At 35.4% G+C, this 11126-nt stretch overlaps 1 pseudogene; it reads left to right on the top strand.

The window, feature by feature from the left end:
• The first annotated feature begins 7847 nt into the window (after positions 1–7847).
• LOC150029870 (uncharacterized) lies at positions 7848–9891 on the top strand (annotated as a pseudogene).
• Positions 9892–11126: the final 1235 nt, after the last annotated feature.

Here is an 11126-nt window from a genome sequence, read left to right as displayed (position 1 = left end):
CAACTCGGGTTAGACCATAGGTTTCTGTTAGACTAGCAGTTTTCATGGGTTTCAGCTTTCAGACCGGTTCAATTTCAGTCAACCTATTTTTGGTTCAATTCAGTCTGCCCGACTCTGCCTAGTTTGACCAGTCTAGTTCAGTTTGATTCACTGCGTAGTTCATTTTCGGTCTCTGATTTGTTTTCAACTTTGTGTTTGTGGATTTATGTTCCCTTTTCAAATAAGTTGTTCGTGGGTTTTGTTGTAGATCTCTCTATGAGGATCTTTGTTTTCAACCCAGAAGTTGTTGTAGGTTTTGTTATCGATCTCTCGATCTTTTTATCCAGCCCAAAGGTTTTCTTCTGTTCTTCGCGGGTTTATGTTTCCAGTCTACTTTGTGGATTTCAATTTCCATCTCAGATCTGTTGATTTATTTCGAAAGCTATCTTTACAAACTCAAGTTATTTGTCATTCTACCACCTTGAGTTTGAGGAAGAGTGTTAAAAGGAAATTAGAGTTTATTATTAATTATTATTTTCCATTATTATTTTCCTTTTGGGCCGTTTTCAAATATAGGAAAATGAACCAAAATAATTGCATTAATAGCAAAATATCATAGTCTATCTATGATAGACAACGATAGCTATTATCTGCATATATCTGTATTATGATAGTAGTCTATCGTTGTCTATTGCGGTCTATCACAAATAAACTGTGATATTTTGTTATTAGTTGTAAATAGTTTTAGCGGTTTTGTCATTTAAAATAATTTCCCTTTTCTTTTTGGGTATTTTTCATTTATGTATTTTCCTTTGATGGTTTCTTGATGCATTAGCAGATCCAAAAATTTTGTTGACGGGGAACTTTATATAATTTAGTAAAAATAAATGTAATAAGTAGGGCTTGAACCTAGGTTTAGAGGGGGCTAGAAGGTAGTGGTTTTGATACTATGGCCTCTAGACCCATACTAAATCCGTCCCTGTCTTGATGTCTATTTATACACATGGTGAAAGGTTGATTATGTACTCTGATTTATTCAATAACATACAAAATAAACGAACTTTATACATTTATATATAAATATTCTTCATCCAATTTGTAGGGTAAGTCGGTTGATTCTCAACACTATTATGCCGCTGGGGAAGGTCTGTCATAGCAGGATCTGCTTTCCCAAGACCCACTTTCGGAGGATCTGCATGTTGAGCACCCGCATGTCGAGATTTCACATGTTGATCATTCAGATGTCGTTGATCCACATGTTGAGGACCCACCGACACATTCGAGTGATGTAGATACACACGGTGATGGGCGAGACGATGTTATTCCAATTGAAGTATCATCAGGTGGGGATGAAGTGGCTCATTTGTCCGATGTTCATTTGTCGAAATTGAAAATCGAGGTATGCTCTTATCCATGCAATATGTGGTTTAGGGAAAATGTGGCATGCTCTTATCAATGTTTTTTTTTTCATGTAGCTTGTAGAAAAATGACGATGATTTCATTTTGTTGATTATTTCCTTTATTGTGAAATTTTATATTGTACTTATTGTATTATATTTGCTGTATTTTATTCTTTCCTTATTTGTAATTATTTTATTTTTTTCCTTATTTGTAATTGGGTATTTCTTCTATTTAAGAAACCTTTTCCTCCTTAGATTAATAAGAGAAAAAATAATATTTCTTTTAGCATGGTATCAGAGTAACAAAATTTTTTAAACCCAAAAATACTGCAATGAAGGCTTCTAATCAATCCAATAAGCCACATGAAAAGCCTCGTGTCTGGTGCGACCATTGCAATAAACCTCAACATACACGTGAAACTTGTTGGAAACTTCATGGAAAACTTGTGAATTGGAAAAATTCTAAGCAACATGCCTCTAATGTTAATGTTGTTGACTCCAATCCGTTTAATAAAGAGCAAATTGATCAAATTCTGAAGCTACTACAGACCAATTTATCATTTGGTAATCCTAGTGTTTCCTTGACACAATCAGGTACTTGTCCTCAAGCTCTCTCTTGCCTTAATTCATCTCCATGGATTATAGACTCTGGAGCTTCTGATCATATGACTAGTTCCTCTTGTTTATTTGAATCATATTCTCCTATGTATTACAATGAAAAAATTCGCATTGCCGATGGCAGCTTCACCTCTATTGCAAGAAAAGGAACTATTCGTTTGACTACAAAACTTATATTACGTACTGTTTTTCATGTTCCAAAATTAGCTTGTAACCTGTTGTCTGTTAGTAAACTCTCTAAGGATGTTAATCGTCGTGTTATCTTTTGTAAAACTCATTATCTTTCAGGATCAGGAATCGTGAGGGACAATTAGACGTGCTAGGATGATTGATGGTCTCTATTACTTTGATGAAGTTTCTGCTAGTCATAAAAAAGTTCAGGGATTGAGTAGTGTTTGTTCTCCTTCTGTTAAAGAAACTATCATGCTTTGGCATCGTAAATTAGGGCATCCAAATTTCTTTTATTTAAAGTATCTGTTTTCCGATTTATTTAAAGGATTTGATTGTTCAATTTTTCAATGTGAAAGTTGCATTTTTGCCAAACATCATCGATCCACCTATTTGCCTAAACCGTACAAGGTTCCATCACATTTTTCCTTAATTCAAACTGATGTTTGGGGTCCGTCTAAAGTCTTAACTCATAGTGGTAAGCGTTGGTTTGTTACCTTTATAGATGACCACACTCATTTAACTTTGCTTTATTTGTTAACAAAAAAGTTAAAGGTAAAAGACGTTTTTGTTCGATTTTACAATATGATAAAGATTCAATTTCAAACTAAAATTCGAATTCTTCACTCTAATAATGCACTGAATATTTCAATAAACAATTAACCAATTTTTTGCAAGAAAAGGGCATTTTTCATCAAACTACATGTCATGACACGCCTCAGTAGAATGGCATTACTAAGCGAAAGAATAGACACTTACTTGAAGTTGCTCGTGCTCTTATGTTCTCTATGAATGTTCCAAAATATTTGTGGGGTGATGCTGTTCTTACAGCTACATATCTGATCAATCGAATGTCATCTAAGGTTTTGAATTTTAAAACTCCTTTTAATCACTTCAATGAGTTTTTTTCTTAATAATCGGCTATCTTCTGATTTACCAATTAAATTTTTTGGGTGTACTGCTTATGTCCATACTTCTCCTCTTTCTCGAACTAAGCTTGATCCTCAAGCCATTAAATGCATTTTTGAATGCTATGTTTCTCATAAGAAAGCTTACAAATGTTTTGATCCTTTGACCCACAAGTATTTTAAGAGTATGGATGTGTCTTTTTTGGAAAATCAACCTTTTTTTGGCCCAAATTTTCTTCAGGGGGAGATATCTAACCTTGAAGATAATTTTTGGGATACTTTATCTCTCCCAAACATCAGTGGTCCTATCATTATGAGCTCTAGTCCTTCGACACCAAGTATGGAGAGTTCTTCTTCAGGGGGAGAAACACTACAAAATGACTCTACAAGTCGAAATCCTAAACTTCAGGTTTATACTAGAAGAAACTTGACTCAAAGAGTCCGAGATCAGACAATTGACTTATCACAGGACCAATCAAATACTCCGATGAATGATCCTGAAGATCCAGGTATTAGACACTCTACTCCTATTTCTCCTAGTTCTTCATCTCCTTCTAATCCTTTACCTGATGTCTCTGATCTTGATATTCCAATTGCTCATAGGAAAGGTACTCGTAAATGCACCAAATATCCTATTGAAAACTATCTTTCTTATCATAGATTGTCCGACTGTCATAAAGCCTTCACATCCAAAATAACCAACCTATTTGTTCCAAGGTATATACAGGAAGCCTTAAATGATTTGAATTGGAAATTAGCAGTGATGGAAGAGTTCAATGCACTGAAACAAAATTGTACATGGGACATAGTCAAACTACCAAAAGATAAGAAGACGGTGGGATGCAAATGGGTGTTCACTGTAAAATGTAAAGCTGATGGTAGTATTGAAATGTACAAGGCCAGATTGGTTGCCAAGGGGTTCACCCAGACCTATGGCATTGATTATCAAGAAACATTTGCTCCAGTAGCTAAAATTAATTCTATTAGAATCTTGTTATCTATGGTAGTTAATTTTGATTGGTCTCTTTATCAACTTGATGTGAAGAATGTCTTTCTCAATGGGGATCTTGAAGAAGAGGTTTTTATAGACTTGCCACCTGGTTTTGAGGTGGATCTCAGGATTAACAAAGTGTGCAAGTTAAAGAAATTATTATATGGGCTTAAACAATCTCCCAGAGCATGGTTTGAACGGCTTGGAAAGGCAGTCACAAGCTATGGATTCAGTTAAAGTCAAGCTGATCATACTATGTTCTATAAACATACTGGAAGTGGTAAGTTGGTCGTTTTGATAGTATATCTTGATGATATCATTCTTACAAGTAATGATGAGACATGACTGAATATCTTGAAGAAAAACCTTGCTAATGATTTTCAAATCAAGGACCTGGGAACCTTAAATTATTTCCTAGGAATGGAGTTTGCCAGATCTAAAAATGGCATTCTTGTCAACCAGAGGAAGTATATTCTTGACCTACTGAATGAGACAGATTTACTTGGTTGCAAGATAGCAGAAACTCCTATTGAGCAAAATTTAAAATTGGTTACTGCAACTGAAAAAGAAGTAAAAGAAAAGGAAAAGTACCAGAGGCTTGTAGGAAGACTCATATATCTCTCTCACATACGTCCTAACGTTGTTTTCGCAGTTAGTGTAGAAGTCAGTTCATGCATGCTCCCGGGTCAGTTCACTGTGAAGCAATTTATAGAATTTTGAGATATTTGAAAAGTATTCCAGGAAAAGGAATATTATTCATGAAGCATGACCACCTAAACATTGAGGTTTATACTGATGTTGATTGGGCAGGAAGCACGACTGATAAAAGATCTACTTCGGGGTATTGATCTTTTGTTGGAGGAAATCTGGTTACTTGGCAAAGTAAAAAACAAAGTGTGGTTGCAAGAAGAAGTCCTGAAGCAGAATTTAGGGCATTGGCCCATGGTATTTGTGAGGACATATAAGAAGACTATTGGAAGAATTGAATTTCTTTCAGACAATGCCCATACGCATCTATTGTGATAACAAGTCAGCAATTTCCATTGCCCACAATCCAATCCTTCATGATAGGACCAAACATATTGAAGTTGATAAACACTTCATAAAGGAAAAGATTGATGCAGGAATAATATGCATTCCCTTTCTCCCGACAACAGAGCAAATTGCAGATGTGTTAACCAAAGGTTTTCCAAAGTGGCAATTCAACAAGTTGATTGACAAGCTGGCTATGAATGTTATCTTCAAACCAGCTTGAGAGGGAGTGTTGATTATTTCCTTTATTGTGAAATTTTATATTGTACTTATTGTAGTATATTTGTTGTATTTTATTCTTTCCTTATTTGTAATTGGGTATTTCTTCTATTTAAGACCTTTCCTCCTAGGATTAATAAGAAAAAATAATTTTTTTTACCACATTTTGTTGCCCGATCCTATTTTAGCTTAATCGGAAAGGGCTCTGAGGAAAAGGCAGGCCCCATGGAAGTTGCGTTTGCCCAACAAGGCAGAAGGAAGAAGCGAAAGATTAGGCCATACAACTCGATGTCGAAGATCCCAGTGAAGTTCAAAGTGCAGTTCACAACTTATATTGACTCACCAAAGAGAATTCATTAGGTACAGATGACAGTCCAATCGATGCAGAGGAAGCCATTGTTCAAGAGCTTGTTGAAGTCAACCATATTTATGGATGACGATGCAAGTACATTTCATTTATTTAAATGTTTAGTGTCAAACAATAATTTACGTAATAGAAATGACACATCAACGTGTTTGGTTTGTAGACGATTGATACATTATTCTTATTCATCCATAAGAAGATCATGCACAATGCGCATCCACGACTAACATCCTGATACTTGGACTTCATTAATTCAGCAATAACCCAACTCCTACCTTGTTTCTGATCATGTTTCCTTAAAAAATTTTGACATGTGTGAGCATGGATGTATTTGGTGATTTTGAACACGTTAGAGTCCTTAAGTTTAATTGCCCTGACTTTCCATTTGCATGCCATTTCTACACATTATGATAGACAATATCTTACATAAATCTTTCTTTTCCAAAAAACAGGTTATCGACCTAGACATCTTCTACAGTCGAATTTGATGAGACAAAAATTGGGTTCATGATTAAAAAATTGGGTTGGTTGTTTGAGGCAACCAGACTCTATTCAAGAAAGCTAAATGATCATTCGAAGGATCTGATAAAAAAGTTTAAACACATATACTTCTACAATGATTCAAGAACGCACCTCCAACTGCAACAACACTTGTTGATGGAAAATTGGTCATTCCAAATGCACTCAAGTTTTGCAGGGGGCTTGAGAATTGAACTGGCTGACCAAATACACTATTAGGTGGATTAGAGGGCCTGTGAAATAAATTCTTAAAATGTAAGCCCCAGAGAGTTACAGTGACAGCGTAGCATCAAAACAATTTTGTGAACTACATACAATCCCTAGATAAACAATAAAATCAAGCTATTTGTCTTTTTACCTAGCACCAAATCCCATATTAAATGATGCACCCAACTGGCTAAAACTTGACAATGAAGGAGTATTAATTTGAGCATTTGGTAGATTTGAAAGAGAATTAGTCCCCGAAAATGAGCTTTGGTTGCCAGGAGCACGATTTGCTGGTTTTACATATGGCTTATGAAGAAGGGCCTCAAACTCGGCTAACTTAGAATTAAGTAAATTTCTCTCTCTTTCAACCTGCAAATACATGAAGTTAATAGTTAATGAAAGATGCAACTGTTACCACATTATTCTTTTAGGAAGCAATTTCACAGTATTATGACATTATACAAATGGGAGTAAATCAAATCCAAAGAAGTTAACAAAGCTTCTCCAATTGGAAAGAAGATAGCTCATGCTATAGCTGCTAAAAGAGAGAGCACTTCTACACCAAGATAATGCCAGAAAATAAAAATGTAAAAGTAAACAGTTTCAATATCAAAAGAATGGAGGTGTTACTATTTCACAATTCACACAGGGAAAATATTATATGATCAAAGATTAGACCATTGTATAACTAAACATATATTCTACACGTCTAATTTGAGGGCTTGGGACAAGTGCCAATCTCTTGTGGTTTGTGGGAGTGTGCTACTCTGTGGGGCCTCAGGATTGAAAGAAGTCAAATCTTACTCCTACATCCCAAACACTACAATCCTATGCCCACAATCATTTTGAATACCAAACAGCCTCCTTACTAATTTTTCTCTTCTCGATCTCATCTTATCAAATCTTGAAAGTCAAATTAACAGTGTGGGGACTGAGATCCATTTTCTTTCTTTCTTCAAATATTTGTTGACCACGGAAGAATCCAATACAGGCTATACATTCGAGTTCAATATATACAAGTATACATGAAAGCCCTAAACTAAGAATAACAAAATGACAATAAGCTCCTATATCTACACACATATACTTTTCTTGAACAAGGATATGGCACTTTTCAATAAAAAAAAAATGACTAAAGCTCAAAGATACAACCTTCAAAACGAGAAATAAAAGAAACAAAAGACGAAACCATCAACAATAAAAGCAATGAGAAAACAAGCAGTGTTATTGAGGCGACTCCGGGCGCGCGCCTGAGGCGAGAGGCGAGGCGACCAGAGCCCTCTACGCCTCCTATGGCGATGACGCGTGCAGATCCAACGAGGCGCTCACCTTGCTGCGCCTGGCAGTGCCTTGTGCCTTGGCCAAGGTGGGCGCCTGGGTAAAATTCATCTTTCTTCTTTTTTTTACCTTTTTTATTGTTTATAAGATAAGCCATCGTAAAAGAGGCCCACCAAATCCATGCAACCTAATATTAAAATATACAACCAGCTATACACGAAAAAGCAAAAATCAATATAGAAAGACATGATTGTCTCTTCCTATTCTCCACGTTTGGGCTAGTTTTTTTATCTTTCAAGTTTGAAGTTCTCCTTCTCCTGATATTCTGAGATTCTTCCAAAAAGAAGGGAAGACGTTTTCTACAACTTTTCCCATTCAAGTTCTTTGGCTACAATTTTGAAGGGTAGAAAAAGCAATAAAAAAGGTTATTTTTTTTCTCTCCATTGTAGATCTTCTCGACAGATTCGGAGTGGTTTCATCTAAAAAAACCAAAGGCTTTTTTTCTTAAATTTTTTTTTTTTTATTGTAGTATAGTTGTTCTCTTCAACTTCTGTGGGTTTATAAAAGGAAGCATTTTTTGCAGTTTTCATTCAACTTCTTCAGCATTATCTTCATTGTTTTCCCAAAAAGGTTGATTTTTTTTTTTATTATTTTTGTTTTTCAGCATACTAGTTGTTTTTCATGTTCAAGTTTTTTTTTTTCAGATTTTCAGTATGTCGTTTCGTATGCCTTTTCTTCTGTTTTTTTTTCTTTTTTTGTTTTTCATATTCAACTTTCTTTTTTTTTCAACTTGTTTTTTCCCGATTTTATCATTTTCGTTTTTTCAGTATACTATTTTTTTTTCAGACTTTTAGGATGTTTCGTATGCTTTTTCTTCTGTTTTTTTTTTAGTTGTTTAACTTTCTTTTGAACAAAATTAGTTTTTTTCAATATACTTTTTTTTTTCCAACTTGTTTTTTTTTCTTTCTTTTTTTTTTTTTTCCAGTGTTTTTCATATTCAACTTTTTTTAAAAAGATTAGTCTTTTTTTCTTTCTTCAGTATACTTTTTAAGTTTTTATTCAATTTTGAGTGGAAACATTTCTAAAATAGGCTTCTTCCATTTTTTTTTAAAGTTTTTTGGTTTATTTTCATTGGTTTATAAAGAATGGGAGAAGGAGAGCAAAAACGGAAACATCCCGGTTGGTAATATGTCATCTTAGAAAACGAAAAAGATACGAACACATGTAAATGTATGTTTTGTGGAAAAATCACAAAGGGTGGCATTTTTCGGGCAATACAACACTTAGTGGGTAGAAATCGAAATATTAAAGTATGCTTGAAATGCCTTACCAATGTAAGAGAGGAATTGAAAGAGTACCAAATGAAGACAAAAGCAAAGAGGGAGGAAAGCAATGCCCTCCCCAACTATGGTGGTGCTTATGATTTGAATATAATTGATGGAAATGAGATGGAGGATGAGATGGAAGTTGGTGGATGTGGATCAAGTATCGGAACATCTAAAAAATGAGCAATTCAATAACAATCACAACCGCAAGTACATCCATCACGAACTAAAGGAGCAATGGGTAAATTTGTATATCTAAATCTAGCCAAGGTAGTTGATGAGCGGAATAGATTAAAGAAGCTGAAGCAATCAACCATCACCGAAAAATACAACAAAGAAGGGAGAGATGCTATAGTTCAATTTATCATGCGTTGGATTTATCAAGCAGGTATTTCTTTGAATACAATTGGGTTGAAAAGTTTTCAAATAATGATTGAAACCATAAGACAATTTGGACCTGGGTTGATACCTCCTTCTTATCATGAGGCTAGAGTGACATGCTTAAAAAAGGAAGTAGAATATACAAAAAATTTAATGAGCAACCATGAGGTTGAATGGAAAAAAAAATTGTTGTTCTTTGATGTCTGATGGGTGGACTGATAGAAGAGATAGAACCTTGATAAATTTTTTAGTGCATTCTGCTGCGGGGACATTGTTTTTGGAATCGATTGATGCATCTTCATGCATCAAAACTGGAGAAAAAGTATTTGAACTCTTGGATAGCATGGTGGAAAAGATAAGAGAAGAGAATATTGTCCAAGTTGTGACTAATAATGCCTCAGCTGACAAATATTTGGAAGCTAAGCGGCCACATTTATATTGGACACCATGTGCTGTCTACTGTTTAGATTTGATATTAGAGGTCATTGGAAAGATCGATTAGTCTTGAAAAGTTAGGGGAAAAAGAAAAAAACACTAGAGTTACGTGGAAAACCCTAAACCAGGGAGAAAAAAGCACGATAAGAGTTTTTATTTTTAATTCAGATACTCAGTACACAATACAAGAACATGTATAAATAACCAAACAATGAGAAACCCTAGACTGATAAAAGACAAAACTCCTTAGGGCTAAAATATAATTTCAACACTCCCCCTCAAGTTGGGGCGTAGATGTCAATGAGACCCAACTTGCTAATACAGGTGTCAAAAGTTTGTCTGGGTAACCCTTTGGCGAGAACATCCGCAACTTGTTGGCTGGACGGAACATAAGGAATGCAAATGCTACCGTTATCCAGTTTTTCTTTGATGAAGTGTCGATCAATTTCAACGTGTTTGGTTTTGTCATGTTGAACTGGATTGTGTGCAATATTAATGCCAGACTTGTTATCGCAGTAAAGTCTCATCGGGTCATGACTTTCTTGATGTAGATCTACCAAAACCTTATTCAACCAAATCTCTTCGCATATACCCAAGCTCATAGTCCTATATTCGGCTTCGGCACTGCTTCTAGCCACGACGCCTTGCTTCTTACTTCTTTAAGTAACTAAGTTTCCCCACACAAAGGTACAGTATCCTGAGGAAGATTTCCTATCTGTAACAGAACTGGCCCAGTCAGAATCTGTGTAGGCCTTGATACACCTTTCATCATGCTTTCTGAAAACCAAGCCCTTTCTAGGACAAGACTTTAGATACCTCAGGATCCGTGTGACTGCCTCCATGTGCCTTTCACACGGAGCCTGCATGAACTGACTGACCAAGCTAACCGCATATGATATATTAGGTCTGGTATGTGACAGATATATCAGTTTCCCCACAAGTCGTTGATATCTTTCTTTATTTACAGGAACATCATCAGCTGACTCTATCAGATTGAGGTTGGCTTCTACAGGTGTATCTGCAGGTTTACATCTTGTCATTCTAGTTTCTTTCAACAAATTGAGTGTGTATTTCCTCTGAGACACTGAAATCCCTTCTACTGATCTTGCTACCTCCATTCTTAGAAAATATCATAAGGTACCGAGATCTTTTATCTCAAACTCATCTGCCATTCGTCGTTTCAACCTGTCAATTTCTGCTGAATCATCTCCTGATAGTATAATATCATCAACATAGACAATCAATACTACTATTTTTCCCGGTACTGACTTTTTAGTGAACAAGGTATGATCTGAATGCCCT

The sequence above is a fragment of the Benincasa hispida genome, unplaced genomic scaffold, assembly GCF_027475165.1.
Source record: "Benincasa hispida cultivar pf3 unplaced genomic scaffold, pf3_genome.v1.1 HicScf852, whole genome shotgun sequence".
In the NCBI taxonomy this organism is placed as follows: Eukaryota; Viridiplantae; Streptophyta; class Magnoliopsida; order Cucurbitales; family Cucurbitaceae; genus Benincasa; species Benincasa hispida.
This window is presented reverse-complemented; position numbering and strand designations above follow the sequence as displayed.